Source organism: Sinohyriopsis cumingii, chromosome 1, assembly GCF_028554795.1.
Source record: "Sinohyriopsis cumingii isolate HCF-2022 chromosome 1, ASM2855479v2, whole genome shotgun sequence".
In the NCBI taxonomy this organism is placed as follows: domain Eukaryota; kingdom Metazoa; phylum Mollusca; class Bivalvia; order Unionida; family Unionidae; genus Sinohyriopsis; species Sinohyriopsis cumingii.
Window position 1 is genome coordinate 3,105,439 of NC_142961.1, and position 17,558 is coordinate 3,122,996.

The following is a 17,558-nucleotide window of genomic DNA, read 5'->3' on the forward strand; positions in this document are numbered from 1 at the left end:
ACCACTCCATGCTGTGCTGAAAAATAAAGCTCAAGCCGAAGAAGATCCACCGCTCTAGGCAAGAGGTAAACGACGCATTGCTGTGAGCAAAACGTCATATCCAGAAAAGGCTGAAGAATTCACCTATGTCCTCTTCAAGACGTTTGATTCGGAACCTCCCAACGTCAGTGCCAAACAGAGATGGGATCACATCAGAGAGACTGTACAGCACAGCCTTATTGGTAAGAAGCAGTCAAAGAACAACGACTGGTTTAAGGATAACTTCGTCACACTCATGGTGCCATAGAAGAACGTCGCAGTACTCACCTTGAATACAAGCGCCCCCCCCCCCACCCCCGCCAGAGGACATTACAGACATACAGATATACCATAAGCAAAGTGCAGAAGTTAGCCCGGCAGTGCGTCAGTGAATACTGGCTTCAGCTCTGTCAGAGCATCCAGTCACCAGCATATATCGGGAACACCAGAGGCATGTATGATGGCATAAAGAAAGCAATGGGTCCTACGAAGAAAGTGACAGCACCACTGAAGTCTTCAGCAGGTGACACCATCCACAACAAGGGCAAGCAGATGGAGCGTTGGGTGGAGTACTACTTTGAACTGTACTCCAGAGACAACCACGTAACCAACGCTTCCCTCAACGCCATTGAAAACATCCCTCTCATGGCCGAACTGGATGAGAAACCTTCTGTAGCCGAACTAAAGAAGGCCTTGGAGAAACCATCCTTAGGTAAAGCACCATTGAAGGATGGCATCTCAGCAGAAGTCATCAAGTGCGTCTGCAGCCTGTTGCTCACACCTGCACGACCTCCTCTACCAGTGCTGGGATGAGGTTGCAGTGCCTCCTGACCCTAGACACGCCAACATCGTAACCCTGTACAATAACAAGGGCGATAGAAGCGACTACAACAACTAAAGGGGCATATTCCTTCTCAGCATCGTAGGGTAAAGTCTTCGCACGCCCCATCCTGAACAGACTGCAGACGCTTGCTGACAGAGTGTATCCAGAGTCGCAGTGCGGGTTCCGCGCAGAGAGGTCCAAAATCGATATGATCTTCTCCGTCAGGCAAATGCAGGAGAAATGCAGAGAACAGCACAGACCCCTCTTCCTGGCCTTATAGACCTCACCAAGGCGTTCGATCTGGTCAGCAGAGACGGACTCTTCACAATTCTGGCGAAGATTGGATGCCCTCCAAAGCTGCTAAGCATGATCCAGTCCTCTACGATGACATGAAAGACACAGTGCAGTACTATGGCTTAACGTCCGACCCCTTCGACATCCGCATCAGAGTCAAACAGGGCGGCGTCCCTGCCCCCACGCTCTTCGGCATTTTTTGTTTTTGTTGTTGTTGTCCTGCTCAAGCACGACTTTGGGACGTCCATAGAAGGGATCTACCTTCACACGCGATCAGACGGCAAACTGCTCAACCTGGCACGACTGAAGGCAATGAGCGAAGTGCGTGAAGCAAAGATCAGAGACATGTTCTTCGCAGACGATCCTGCTCTAGCCACTCACACAGAAGCTAAGCTACAGCACCTGATGAACCGCTTTGCTAAGGAATGCGTTGAGTTTGGGTTGACCATCAGCCTAAAGAAAACAAACGTGATGGCTATGGACCCCCAAAGCATTATCATCAACAACTACGAACTTGAGGTAGTCAGTCAATTCACGTTCCTCGACTCTATCATCACCAGCATCCTCTCGCTCGATGCTGAGCTTAACAAGCGGATTGGAAAGGCAGCAACAACTCTTTTCAGGTTTTCGCAGAGAGTGTGGAACAACAGCATGCTAACCCTGAACACCGTGTACAGTGCCTGCCGACTAAACACTCACCTGTACGCCAGTGAAACCTGGACTCTGTATTCCTCACAACAGAAAAGTCTGAGCGCCGTTCACATGCGATGTCTCCGACGCATACTCGGGATCACCTGCAGCGATCGAGTAACAAACAACGAAGTGCTTGAACGTATAAGATTTTCAGCATGGTCACACTCCTCCGTCAACGTCGCATCAGATGGCTGGACCGTGTACGTCGGATGGATGACGGACGGATTCCCAAAGACATTATTTATTTGAAACTTGCCTCTGGCAAAGGTCGATCGGTCGGCCACATCTCCGCTTCAGTAATGTCTGCAAACGCGTCATGAAAGCCCTTGACATTGATGTTAAGACCTAGGAATAGCTTGCTCTAGACTGGTCCAGCTGGCGACATGCACTGACTGAAAGCCGGCGAGGACAAGCTAAGCTTGCTAGCTGATGAAAAAAGATCGTAGAAGAAGAATCAGCAGCTCCAACCCACCCTAGGACTGTCTCCCCCGTGTAAGGCTACATAGTCACAGCGGACGCTACGCAACCACCAACCGGGGAATCTGTCATGGGCGCACTTCCAAAGTCTCTCGGTCCCATAGGATGCCGACCAACGTATGGTCTTTTATTAATTTTGTCATTTCATTTATAAATCGTATGTCTTCTGGTGTTAGTTCTCTTGTCCTGTCTACTTTGTCTTCTATCCAGTTAAAGTCGTCTCCTAAGATTAGGTTTTCCATTGAGAAATTTTGTAAATATTTATGTAAGTTTTCAATCAAAAGCTGTTTTTTCCCTTTTTGCCGGAATATATACGTTTATTAGTTTTTAATCTTAATATTAATTAATCTTCTCTTAAAATAGTCTCCCTCATGATATCTTTCCACATCATTCCCCTTTTATATTTTAAAATCATCGCGACCCCAACCTCTTATATCATCATTTACGTAGTCATTACTAATTAATATTGAATTTAGTATTTTCTTCTAATAACTGTTTTTATTCCTGGTGTAAGCCCGTTATGTGTCTCTTGTATCATCAGTACATCAAAATTTGTTTCTTTGGCTAGTGACCGCTCTGGTGGCCTAGTGGTTATAGCGTCCACCTCGGATGCGGGAGGTCGTGGGATCTCCAGCCGAGTCATACCAAAGACTTACAAAAATGGTACTAACAGCTGCCTCGCTTGGTGCTCAGCATTAGGAGGTTAGTGTTAGGACTGTTCGGCCTGGTGTCAGGATAATGTGACTGGGTGGGACATGATGCTACATGTATGCGGCATGATTCCCCAGTGTTATACATCACTATAAACTGTCAAACTGCATACATCGTAGCGATGCGACTTAAATATTTTTAAAAGCTACGTTAAAAATCCAAATCACACACCCAGACACAAACACATTCTTTGGCTAGTTTAAATTTATCTCTGCTTTAAATGTATCTATCCCGTTGCTATTTATTGTCCCTAATCGGAAATGTGTTCCCTCCATTTTCATTTTTTCACCAGGTTGCCGCATCACTCTGTTGGTTTGTTTATTATGTAATCTATATTAGTTGTTATCAAGAATAATTTAAATATTTTTATGCTAGTAGGGCTCTGGACTGTCTCCAGAACCTCTTTTGATTTTTGAATTTCTTCTTCAGCAATTTCTTCAATTTATGTGTCACTGTCATTTTACAAATCTGTTCCGTCTTTTATGTCTTCATTTTCTATTTCCGTATCGTCATCCGATTCCGTTTCCGTTTCTGGTTCTGAATCGTTGTCTCTGTCTTTGTCATTGTCTTTGTCCTTGTTCTCTGTTTCAGTGTCATTATGCGGAATTGTTTTTTTTTCTTCTCTTGTTAACCTCCTCTTTTAGTACGCTTAGTACGTCCAAGGAGGAGCTTTGTGAAGAGGAAGTATGTTTTCTCTTTTGGGATGGCAGGTGTTGATGTTAAGGGTTTTATCCCTTTTTATCCCTATGTAGTCCACCAGTCCCTCTTTTGATTGTTGTTCTATCTCCTCATTTTCTGAGAGGTTCTCCACATCCTCCATATGGAGGAGATAGAAAGGGTTGGACCTTAAAATGTCTCCTTCAATTTCGCTAGGTTCAGGCTTACATGTTTTCCTGGTGGTCGCCCCAAAAAAGACCCTATACGGTGCTACGAGGCCCGACAACATTTAAACTTAAACATAAAGTTAACGAAACGAACATTAGCTTATACGAAACGAAAATTACTACCCATGGTTTTTTCTGATTATAACAGTTAAATGTAATACTCTGTATTATTATTAAGTGATAATCTTTTAAGAACGACAATAGACAAGTTGATAAGCGTCTAAAAACAAGGGATGGAGAAACCGGCCCATCCACCCGAACACGGCCGGTCCTGACCCACCTCCATCTTTTTGGATGTCGTTAATTCAATTAAAAAAATAACCCAACTTGATTTATGGTTAACGAAAATGGGCGGGGGGGGGGGGCGACCCGGTCGGTAGATCCCGTCCGGTACCCAGAGAAATTTCCCTACACATCCAGCCACATGAAAACCCATCTGAAACAGAATATATATCAAATAGATTTATACAATATTGGTCGATACTATAATTGATAGACTGCAGTCCTACCAAAACCGATTCAAAGCCGTAATCAGTTTTCACTATGCTACGTTCCGTACAGCATCGCGAATGATATCCGCGTCTGTAACCCAGTGAATTTTCAGGTTTCATAAATGTAGCTAAAGTTAACTAATTCATTTCGCGCGTGAAGTATTTCAACACCGTTCGAATCCACATTGACCGTAACATGTCTCATTAAATAAATACTAAAAGAGGATGAACTGTTGAATCAAAACTTTCAATGCCGCCATGACCTGTGGAAGGAGTCGATTTGTTTAGTGAGGCGTAATCTGCTTCTTGTTCGGCTATATTCGGCCATATTGAAGTTGTCTCCATTTAATTTAGTTGCAGTATCAAATATGGACTCCGCCAGAACTCAGGACGAACTCAGCGGATTACATGTACATATAGTAGTCTTTCTCAGTATGTATGGAATAAATGTATTGCTCTGTATGTCGATATAAATTATGCTTAGATCATTCGTGCGTGAAACAAATTCTACATTTTTTAACAATGGCAAACAGGCGCGAATATCATTAGCGATGCCGAGCGGAACGAATTGACACTGGCCACATGTCCTGTTAAATAGGTCATCGTATTAGTCTTGGAATAAGAATTCGATTTTATTTCATACAGTTCAGACTTAGAGAAAAAGAAACCAAATATTTAATACAAAAAGAGAACACTATATATTTTCCTTTTTCTGACAATAATGTACATGATTTGTTTACGGTAAATTTTTTTTCTCTCTCTCTCTCTCTCTCTCTCTCTCACATACACACACACACACACACACACACACACACACACGAACTATATCTATTTTGTATGCTCTCTTCTAGTAATATTCGTTAGCCGCTTTGTATAATGTTCAACGTTCTGGAAGGAAGATGCGTTTCTTTTAATATGATTGTGAAAGCTTGTGGCCCAATCGTATTGACACTAATAGAAATAAAATGTTTGAACCGAAATAGACATCCCAGTTTTATGCATAAACGGTTTTGAATATATTAGAAACAGTTTGATTTCAGTTGGAAGAATTTGTCTGTTCTAACATTTCAAAACGTTACCATCAAGGTCTGAATGTAAGAGATCCATTTATATAAACAGAAATGCAGTGCAAGATGAGAAACAACCATCTAAAACTTCTAAAGGTATGGGTAATAAATTATTAAATTTTGCGAGATACTTGATATAGTTAGAAATAAATATTTATTTGCCTTCACTAAAAGGTACAAACAGAAACCACAAATTTCCAGTAGTACCAGTGCGTTGGAAAAACGTACCAAGACAAAAGGGGAAATGCACGGTCTGCGATAAGGACAACAGGAGATGACTTTGTTTATATGTCCATTTTTCTTAAGAGAAAATGTTTTAAAAAATTACTTATTATTGCGATGTTACTAACGTAATAACGTCTTGCAAACTTTTCTTTCCTGCAGAAACTACTCAACATTACTAAATTTATTGACATGATTATAAACAAATATGGTGCAATTGCTAGCAACAAATAAACTGCATCGTCGACTGATGTGTATTTGTGTGTGTGTGTGCATTTGTGTGCGTGTGCGCGCATGTGTGTGCGAGTGCGTATATGTGTGCGTGCGTATGTATGTACGTGTGTGTGTGTTACAGAACACTTTCAGCGTAAGTGAGGTAAAACAAATCATTAAGTCTAAAGAAATAAAAAGCATTGAGCCATGATCGAATTTGCAATGAACATTGGATTCATGGCAGTGATTGATCAATTATACATACCTGTAGATTGCACACAAAAAAAGGGTTACAAATGTCATTGTACAAAGGTAACCGAAAATCGAAGAACTCCCTCGAAAGTTACAGGCGAGTTTTTCGCTGTTGCAATCACTACAATATAAACGAAAACGTGGATAACGTGTTTTGACTGCTTTTCTTGATACGAAAAAAGACATTCGATACAGTGTGTCAAAAAGTGTTTCTTATTCACGCTTGAAATTAGCAAAAGTCCTTATCAGTGGGCATTAATCGTGCTTGTTCCCAAACGGTCGAAGAGAGACAAATGATGCGTTTTGACAGCCCTGGTGTATTCAATATTGACAGCCTGATGTATTCAGTATTGACAGCCCTGATGTATTCAGTACTGATAGCCCTGATGTATTCAGTATTCACAGCCCTGATGTATTCTGTATTGACAGCCCTGATGTATTCATTATTGACAGCCCTGATGTATTCAGTATTGATAAATAACTTTCTGCTCCAGACGGATAATAGTGGATCAGAAAATATTGAGTCCATAATTGTTAGAAATCAAATCCTAGCTGATGATATTTCACTTCTGCTACTCGTATCGAAAACAATCTGCAAAGCTGATCGAAATCGCATATGCCTACAGTAACAAATGGCGATTTGAGCGTAGTGTCACAAAGTCATATGTTGCTATCTTCGGTCCGCATTACAATAGTTAATAAATACGAAACAGTTTCTTGGGTCATGATGTTTGTCGGCTGCAGATTCTTCAAAATGTCTGGGACATCGGGTTAACTCAGTGCTTGCTAAACATGAGGCAGGAGTCGAAGTATGCAAGAAAGGGGAAAATTCTTTACTCGTTCTGCTTGGTATTGACATTATACCAAATGGCTTAAACCCTTTGGCTGCTGAAAATATGATCAGAAAGGTAATATTTCCTTGAATAATTTTATCCTAGTTGATTACGGTGCAATATTTTGCACAGTAAACGTTCTTCATTGGATAAGTCTTATATATTGTGCCAAACATTATCAAACCTTCTTAACATATACAGATACTGCATAAAATGGACAACAGCACAGTCCGAAATTAATAGGAGAAAATTAATGTTTTAACAGATTATGTTTGATGCATGTTACAAACTGACTTAAATTTATTCACCTATTTTGTTTATACATTAAATAAGATTAGTTTTGCAAGATAATGGAGAATAGAAATATTTATTATCTGAAGTCGACTGTGGAGGGTAAATGTCACGCCCTACAAAAAAAGTTGCGTAATGTCAATCTCTTAGGAGTGTAAACTTTTAGTTAATGTATTGGTGTATTTTATTTTAAATTATGGATGGGGGATATACACATTCAAGTATTCTGCACTAAATAAATATTAGTAATCACGTGAGTTGACTAAAACTGGGGAAACGTTTGGGCATGTAGAAGAGGAGTTAAAGGAATTGCCAGAAGAGACAGAAAGAGTAGTTGAGGCATTGGCTGACATTCTCAGTACGATAAGGGTTATAAAAGAAATATTGACAAATGTTCAAACTGATATAATCTAAACGACCTAGAGACTTGGACAAATATCAGAATGCGATAGTTGCATATCGAGAGGTTCCACAAGACAGTTCTGGGTTTGCATCTTTTGAGTTACTGTAAGGCAGAACAGGATGACGGTCCCATGAAGATCCTCCTTAGGGCAATGTCTGTCTGTCTGTCTGTCTGTCTCTCTTCAACAATACTACTACAAACATTATCAATTATCCCTCGCTGTATATTATCCACTTCTGCTTTTCTATGACAGTACTGCTTCATCATGTTTGCAATGAGTGTCTTCAGCTTGTTTCCAAATATACTAAATAGTCTAACTTGGTAACTAGCTCCTTCTCAAATAATGGACCTGGCCATTGCAACAAGTTGTTAGTTTTCATTGGAACAGTGGAAAAAGAACTAGCACATTACTTCCTTTTTTAAGCTGTCTATCCCTTGCGTTTCTGTCATAGTACCATCTATACCTTATCTTGCCTTGTTAATTCATGCTGCGTAACTTTACAAGTTATCTTCCGATCTTTCTTGCAAATCTAGCACACGCTGACATGTACTCTTGACTTCACCATCATGTAGTAGTATTGTTGAAGAGAGACAGACAGACAGACTGACAGAGATGACATGATGATGATGAATGTCAATCAAACTGAAACTATACCGACAGATGAGCTGATCCTATCCGAGATGCAGAATTGCAGAACTGAGCTCAGAGGTGTCAGTAGAACCGAGACAAGAAGTTGAGAATTTGTTACAAGATTTCGAAGACGTATAAATGGATAACCCAAGAAATAAAACCCTGATTGAGCATGACAATCAGTTGAAGACTACTAAACCAATCTGAGTTAAATGATAGGTACGGAATTGACTGCAAGAAAGGCGTGGCTCAAATGGATTCCAGTCAGTCCTGAACAACCCTGACAATGTATTATCAAAATTATATTCTTCCCAATGCACTGAACAAAGTGAGATAGAATGGTTCCAATTTTTAACAAATATCGAATGATTCTAAAATGTACTGTGATCGCCTAATAAGTGGGAAAGAAATAAAGGAAACAATGCAATAGATAAATAAGATTTTTATCAATAACATTTTGTAGGTAACTCACAATGGTTGTAGAATACGTGTATATTAATATATTTATCAAAAACAGAATCACTAAAACGATGAAAAAAGGAATAGCCTTCATCTTTATTGGTAAGGGGGATAAAAATGAGGTAAAACTTCCATTATTAAACACTGATAACAACATTCTATCCAAAATAATTAAAAGTTGCACGGGGAATATTAATGACATTAATCAAAGCTGTGGGGAATGTAGGAGGAATGCCTTCACACACAAAAAATGAATTCAAATTGAAAATCAGTTAGGCAGGACCGTCCTTTCTCGATGATTCTCTTTGTATTAGACATTGTTGTCCTAAGCAACACAATACATTATAACAGGTATATTCCAAGTATTAAGATTCCAAATTTGGCATCTCGAGAAAGAATCTGATAACTTTGGTAAAGCAGCTGGATCCTGATTGAATCAGAAATACTACTAGCTGGGAATTGGGGGTGGATGGGGTAATCACTAGTTTTACCACCAGAACTAATCAAAGAAATAGTTACGAGTAATATATGGGAAGAATGCGACATAGTAACGACTTTAACCAACTGTTATATAAAATTGTGAAACAAACTGAAATTTGGAAATATTCGAGAAAACAGCTGATTGAAAAAGTCCAAGTGGCAAAAACTTACATATACAGCCAAATATGGTATATAGACAGAACGTATGAACTAACAAATAATGTAGCCTAGAAAGGGAATATGGGGAGTTAAGATTGCATCTGGTGCATAAAAATTACCTTTACAAACCTAACGAACGGGAAGGGCTGGGGAATCCCAAATATGAATAATGTACAGATAGCCAATATTATAAACAAAACTGAAAATATAGAACATACAAGGAAATATGCATGGAGAGCTTTATATTTTATTTTTTCTGGTGAGGAATATGACAAGGGTATATAGGAATCAATATGGAGTAAGGGAAACAACCCGAGACAAGTTGTTAACAAACTACAAAATGAAAATATTAAAGAATCTAATTGAAAAATCCATTATTACAATGGAATCAAATATGAAATGTAGAGCCAATTTTCCCGGACCAGTGATATATTTAAATACATACACCATATATGGCCATTGGACGAAATAGTCGTACAAAGAAATATCACAAATCAATTAATGAAATGCCAACTGTTTGAAAGACCAAGCTTCACTGAATTATTACCGTGTTTTACTAAAATTTAAGGATAAAGAGAGAAAGAAAATACATTAAAGAGATAACACAAAAATATGGCCTATTTACAGAAAGCAATCTACTATATACCATCGATACGGATAGCAGGATATAAGGAAATAACCAAATACATATTGTTATAAATAAATGTTATAAGCTACAGATAGAGGACAGTATAATGCTGCCTGGGGGAGAAGGGTCTCGGTCGATGCGAGACAAGATCGGTATGTCATCAAGAGATGGCTCCTGAAAATGATCTTGCCGTGCCTGGACCGTGAATCCAAACTTTCCATTATGAGAGAGAATATGTATTTATATTTAAAAAAAAAAAACACGTAAAATAACTGATTAAGATGACTGCAACTAATGCCAACAAAATAATCAACTAACCACCCATCACGCGGTGACCAATATAACTTATAAGCAAAATAGGGACATTCAAGTAATGGACTGGGCTGAGCTTATCCGACTACAGAGCAGATGAAGAAATGACGTCTAAGCTGCGTGGCTAACGTGATGTAGTGCTGGTCAAATCGGAGCTTCACAAAGATAGGCCAACAAGAAAAGAACATTACAGAACCATCTATATATGCTGGGACAGAACCAGCTATATATGCTGGGACAGAACCAGCTATATATATGCTGGGACAGAACTAGCTATATATGCTGGGACAGAACCAGCTATATATGCTGGGACAGAACCAACTATATATGCTGGGACAGAACCATCTATATATGCTGGGACAGAACCATCTATAAAACCATAGTAGTGAAGGGGGATATTATAGGGTCTATGGGACTTATCATTAAAAATACCCTTGGGACAATATAGGGTCTATGTAAATTTAACATGGAGAAAAATCGTGGGACAATATAGGGTCTATGGGAATTAACATGGCCAAAAACCTATGGGACTGTATAGGGTCTATGTATATTTAACATGGCCAAAAATCCTTGGGACTGTATAGGGTCTATGTAAAATTGAAACAGGGAGGGTCTCTATTTTTTTTAATATTTTTTTTAAAAAAAAATAAAAAAGGGGGTAGGCAATGGAAAGACTATCTCTTTTCGAGAAATATGGCTGGCCCTGAAAAGGGCCTTTGGGTTTATGTTAATGTATTCATAAACATAAATGGCACCGCATTGGTCTTCTTCTTGTCCCTAGGCTGCGTCTTACTGTTGGTCCGTACATCAGCACTCTTTTCAGGCATCCTTGTCTTTCGACGTAGATCCTACGTATCCACAGGCTGGTGTTTGTCCTGTGGACAACGGTCCACTTCGATCGGACATACATGAGCAAGTCTGTCCGAAACATCATGGAAGACACAAGGGTGGATGACTCAGCTGTAGTCGACATCTTGAAGCGACGAGAACAGGTGAATCAATGCATTGAACGGCGCTTATTTATAGGTACAGGAAGGATTGAAACGGATTGAGTTCATTCACCAATCCGAACACGCGTTACAAAATTCAGTCAGCCCTCATCCAATCCGAAGAGAGCAGTCTGTGACGTCACGTAGTCAATATAGATTCGCTAGCGCTTGTGTGCAGTCAATCTATGCGACAGTGATTCAACATGACGGAAACTCAGAAAACGATCCATTGGGGTGCACCAGCAGGGGAGACTGCAGAAGGGAACTCGGACTTACTTTCAGAAGAGGTGAATTGGGATTTTGTGGATTTTCTCTCCTCGCAAGAATTTGTTCCGGAACCTTCGTTACCTTCTTCATTACCGCAAGTGGAGAATTTTAGACAGAGACAGAAAGAAGAATTGGAGAAATTTATACAACGACAAAAGGAAGCGGAACAAGCTTTTCTCCTACAGCAACAGCAAGAAGAAGAGGTAAGAAAAAAAACAACAGCAGCAACAGCAAGAAGAAGTAGCAGCAAAGAAACAAGAGGGTGAAAATCAAACGGTCACGGTACTGTTGGACATTTTAGCGGAGTTAAGAAGTCTGAAACAAATGTATCAGACTTCTTTATTACGACCGAAGAGAATACGACCTTCCCGAGCTAAACACGTCAACTCTGTGACTAAGCCTATCGTACCACCCTTAGTGATTTCAACCCAATCATTATCATCATCAACATTACCCAGTCCAGAAGTAGGCCTTGGCCGTGGCAAAGGCTTAAGGCAGTTAAAGTTGATTGCTTAAACTCACCCCTTCACCATGAAGAAAAAGGCCCTTTTCAGGGCCACCCACATTTCTCGAAAAGAAATACAATTTCAATTTGCCAATAACTCAAAAAAAAAAACCACCCGTTTTACCCTTATAGTACGTGCCTGTGTATGAGTGCGTGAGTGTACGTTCTTATTTTAAAATCAAAACTCAAAGACACTTACCTTATATCATTCATTTATTCTTTTATCCATTTTTTACAATCCAATTCACAACACAACACTTTAATAAAAAGTTCATTGACTTCTTCTTTCTCCTTGTTTAGTCTCTCTGTTTTTTAAATTTCTTCACCGTCTTTTCCTCATTTTCTTCCCTTCTTCTTTTCTTCTTCTCCTGTTTCTTTGCCTCTTGTAAATAGAATTGTCTTCTTTCTTCCTCTGAAGAATCCCTCTCTTCTTTTGAAGAATCCCTCTCTTCTTCTGAAGAATCCCTCTTTTCTTCTGACTCCTCTTGTTTCTTTTTTGAGCAATCTGGAGACCAATGTCCTTTTTCTTTACAATAATAACAGGTATCTTGACTTTTGTCTTTTTTATCCCCTGTTTTTGTTCTTTTTTGACGGTCTGGACACTCTGAAGACCAATGCCCTTTCTTCTGACAGATATAGCAAGTATCTTGACTTTTATCTCGAAAGGAAGGAGAGTAGTCCGTAGGCTGGTCTGAAGAGAATTTCCTAATGACCCCTCGCAAAGCTCTGACGAAACGTTCCATCTGGTTAGTCTCTTCCATCGTTGTGCTCGGCTTGAGAGTGAAATGAATAGTGAAAGGACAAGACACACACCCTTTTATATACGCTGGTCTACCATGACTATAAAGTAGCTCATGGTGTTTGAACCTGAGTCATTTGACTTTTTGCTTTCAAGATGAAACGATCCTATTCATTCGAGAAGAAAGAAGAAGAAAGTAAGAGGCAGAAACGTGATCTATCGCCTCGAACCAGGGCTGAAATCTTGGCACAAATTCATGCCAGTGATTTTGAAGAGGACATGAGTGAACCAGAATTTGAAACCTCTAAACCAAGTTCACCACCCTTAGTCAACCCTGAAAAATACTATTCCATTCGAGAGACGGAAAAGCGCTCCTCTAGAAAATTTAGAACCACGGCTTACAAATACACGGTGAAGTTTAAAGATTTCAAGTCCGAAGTACCGTTAGAGAAAGCAGAAGGGTTCATCACCGGAGTGTGGGATTCTCTGCTCACTGCACTCAAGCGACAATGTCAACCCAAAGAAGACGATCGCTTGAGACTTTAAATACAACACGACGGTTTGAAATCCCCTGTTTGGATCGAGTTTAGCACCCCTGCAGAATTGACCGCTTCCAAAGTCATGGACAAGATTCAACACGTGCAACAATCTAATGACCAGTTTGACATCACCGATGGAAAAGCCACATTGGACATGACCCACGTCTCTCCTCCTCAAGGGACCGGACGCAAAAAGATGTTATTGGTGAACGACCTTCGCAGCATTAAGCGTAGCCTTGTCCAAATTCACAATCCTCATGACCAGATGTGTTTAGCCCGTGCCATCGTGGTGGGACGAACCTATGCCAACAACAACGACACGGTAGAATGGAAAAGAGACTGGGAGAACATTCGACAATCGGACCGAGCCAAACAACGAAGTGAAGCAGAACTCCTGTTACGACAAGCTGGCATGTCCAAAGACACACCATGTGGCATTCCTGAGATGCAAAAATTGCAAGATGCCCTAGCTCCACGATACACCTTGAAAGTGCACCCTCAAGAAGTGCGCGGACCTCTGTTGTTTCGAGGGCAAGATTTTAAGGACGGAAAATACATTCATGTTTATCATCACGATGACCATTTCGATACGATTACCAGTATCACCGGATTCCTGGGATACGGTTATTACTGTGAGAAATATGACCATGGTTATAACAATCGAGAGCAACACAAGCATTGTGGATTGAAATGCTCAGGATGTTTGGCCTCTTCACCCTGTCTGAGCGAAGAACCAGTGCCTTGTTCAACTTGTCTGCGCACGTTTGTCAGCCCTACCTGTTACCAACAACATCTGAAAACGCAAGGTTCACAGAAGAAATGTGCTTGTCAACTCCTGAGATTGTGCCCTACGTGTGAACAAGTCATACGTACCAATAATACCAAGGCACACGTATGTCGAGAAAAGAAAAAATGTCACATTTGTCACCACATCGTGGACTTGGAACACCAATGTTACGTGCAAAAATACCAACCCCCACCAGAGAAAGAGGACGGTCACAAGAAGAAAGGCAATTTCATCTTTTTCGATTTCGAATGCATGCAAGAGACTGGCATTCACATTCCTAATTTCTGCGTGGCTCATCGAGCGTGCGAGAAGTGCATTCAAGAACCTATCTTCAGTCATTGCCCTCACTGCAGCAAGATTCCTGGAGGGCGTGAAAAAATCTTTCGGGGACCGAACACGTTAGCCGATTTTGCACAATGGGTCTTAGACCCCGTCGACAAGACGTGGAGCCAAGAGGACATCGAACGTTACGGAGATTGTCATCGTCATGCCACGGTGATGGCTCACAATTTCTCCGGATACGATGGACAGTTTCTTTTGAGGTACTATACGGAACAAGGCACCGAGCGTCCTAAAGTGACTTTGAACGGAGCCAAAATCATTTTCATGCAAGTGGGACAAGTACAGTTTAAAGATTCGATGAGCTATTTGGCCATGCCTTTGAGTCGAATGCCTAAAACGTTTGGAATGACAGAAATGGCTAAAGGGTACTTTCCACACTTTTTCAATACGGAAGCCAATCAACACGCCGTTCTACCTCATTTACCCGAGGCTCACTATTACGACCCCGACAACATGCGTACCGAACAACGAGAAGCTTTCTACGCTTGGTACCAGGCTCACGCCTCGGACCCTTTCGACTTTCAGGAAGAAATGCTAAAGTATTGTCGTTCCGACGTGGACATTTTACGGCGTTGCTGTGGAAAATTTCGAGAACTGTTCATGGAACACGGAGGGATCGATCCTTTGAAAGAAGCTTGCACCATTGCCAAAGCGTGTTCCTTAGTGTATCGACAACGATTCATGCCTGAAAACACCGTGGCTGTCATCAGTCCTCAAACGACCAACTATGTCAAACGTCAATACTCGGTCAAAGCCCTACGTTGGTTAAATTACTTGTGCGACAAGGAAGACAAGTGGATTCAGCATGCCCGCAACGGAGGGGGCGAAAAGACCATCGGAACGTATTCGGTCGATGGCTGGGACTTAGAAAACCCCAAGATCGTGTACGAGTTTAACGGTTGCTTATTTCACGGATGTCCCGTCTGTTACCCTGACAGTGGCACTAAAAATCAGTTTTTGCAACGAACCATGGAAGACTTGTACCAGGACACTTGTCAGCGGCGCCTAAAGTTAGAACAGCAAGGATACCAAGTGGTGGAAATGTGGGAACACGAGTACGATCACCGTATGAAAACCGATCCCGAGTTTAAACGCCTCGTGGAAAGTTACCAGTTCATGGACCCGCTGAACCCGAGGGATAGTTTGTACGGAGGAAGGACCAATGCCACCTGTTTGCTGTACCAAGCCGACGAAGAGAAAGGAGAAGAAATCAAATACTTGGACGTGTGTTCGCTGTATCCCTACGTGTGCAAATATTGTCGCTTTCCTGTAGGGCACCCGCAATTGCTGACGGAACACATCGACCTGGTCAACATTCGACAATACGAAGGCTTGATCAAGTGCAAAGTTTTGCCTCCTACGAACCTATACCATCCCGTCTTACCTCACCATTGTCAAGGCAAACTGATGTTTCCCTTGTGCCGTACTTGTGCCGAAACGTGCAACCAAGACCAACCTTGCCATCACAGCCAGGAAGAACGGGCCTTGACGGGAACCTGGGTCAGCGTGGAATTGTTTAAAGCTCTGGACATGGGATACCAACTGTTAGAAGTGTACGAAATTTGTCACTTTCCCAAGACACAACAGTACCACAAGGGTGACCCTACGCAGAAAGGCATTTTCGCAGACTACGTGGATGCCTTTTTGAAACTGAAGCAAGAAGCCAGCGGCTATCCTTCCTGGTGTCACACTCCCGAAGACCAAATAAAATTCAAAGAGAAATACTACGAACAAGAAGGCATCACTTTAGACCACATCGAGAAAAACGAAGGCAGGCGATCGTTTGCCAAAGTGATGTTAAATTGCTTGTGGGGTAAAATGGCACAACGACCGTGTTTACCCAAGACGGAATATTTGACAGAACCTTCCCGCTACTTCCAGATGATTCACGACAAAACCAAATACATGAAACACGTGGACGTCGTTCGAGAGAATTTGATCTTGGTCAATTACGAAGAAGATCTAGACTTTGTACAAGACGACCCTTTTGGAAATGTCATCATTGCGGCTTATGTGACAGCCCATGCTCGCTTAAAATTGTACGAAGCTTTAGAACTGTTAGAAGAACGCGTCCTGTACTTTGACACGGACAGTTGCATTTACATCCATCACCCGATTCAACATCACCCTAACATCGAAGGAGACCGTTTAGGAGCCTGGACAGACGAGCATCCTGACGACAAGATTCTAAGTTTCGTCAGTGGCGGTCCCAAAAATTACGGCTACGAATACCGGGACAAACAAGGAGAAGTGCACACGACGTACAAAGTGAAAGGACTGACTCTGAATTATCGTACCAGTCGAGTGGTCAACTTTGGGGTATTGAAAGAAGCCTTGCAATCCGGAGAGGATGGAAACTTTAAAGTGACCACTTACCAACCGAACAAGATTGTACGTTTACCCACTCACTACATCGTCAGTCGACCTTTGGAAAAAGTTTATCAAATCGTGTACCAGAAGCGAGTTCGACTTCCCAATCATTTCACCTTACCGTATGGACACGTTGGTATAAAACATTGGTTGTAAGAGGATAGCCACCCACCAGAAAGATGACTTCGCCACAGCAAGAATCGAGTGAGAAACCCGATGAGAACTCCAAGTTCAAACCCTACCATTTTCCAGTCTTCTTACCTGACTATTGTGATTGTACCCGTCGATTGGACACGTTTCAGAAATGGCCTACGGATAGGGAAGGATTACCTTCTTCGCATGTTTTAGCTAGAACAGGATTTGTCTACTTGGGATCTGAGTCAGGATTTTTATACGAGGTACAGTGTTTCGCTTGCGGACTGAAGTTACGAATGGATCTATGTATCTATAAAGATTCAGCTATTCTGGAACATACTCGATGGTCTCCGCACTGTCCTTACCTTTCTATGGCCTTTCCACCCATCACACTACGGTACAATGTTGACGGTACCTTAGAGACGATACCTTCCGAAACAAGACATAAAAAACATAAAAAAGGAAAGATGTACAAGCTGGAGACTGCATTGCGAATAGTATAAAAAGGGGGGCTATGGTCAAGATCGATAGTTCATTGTGACTA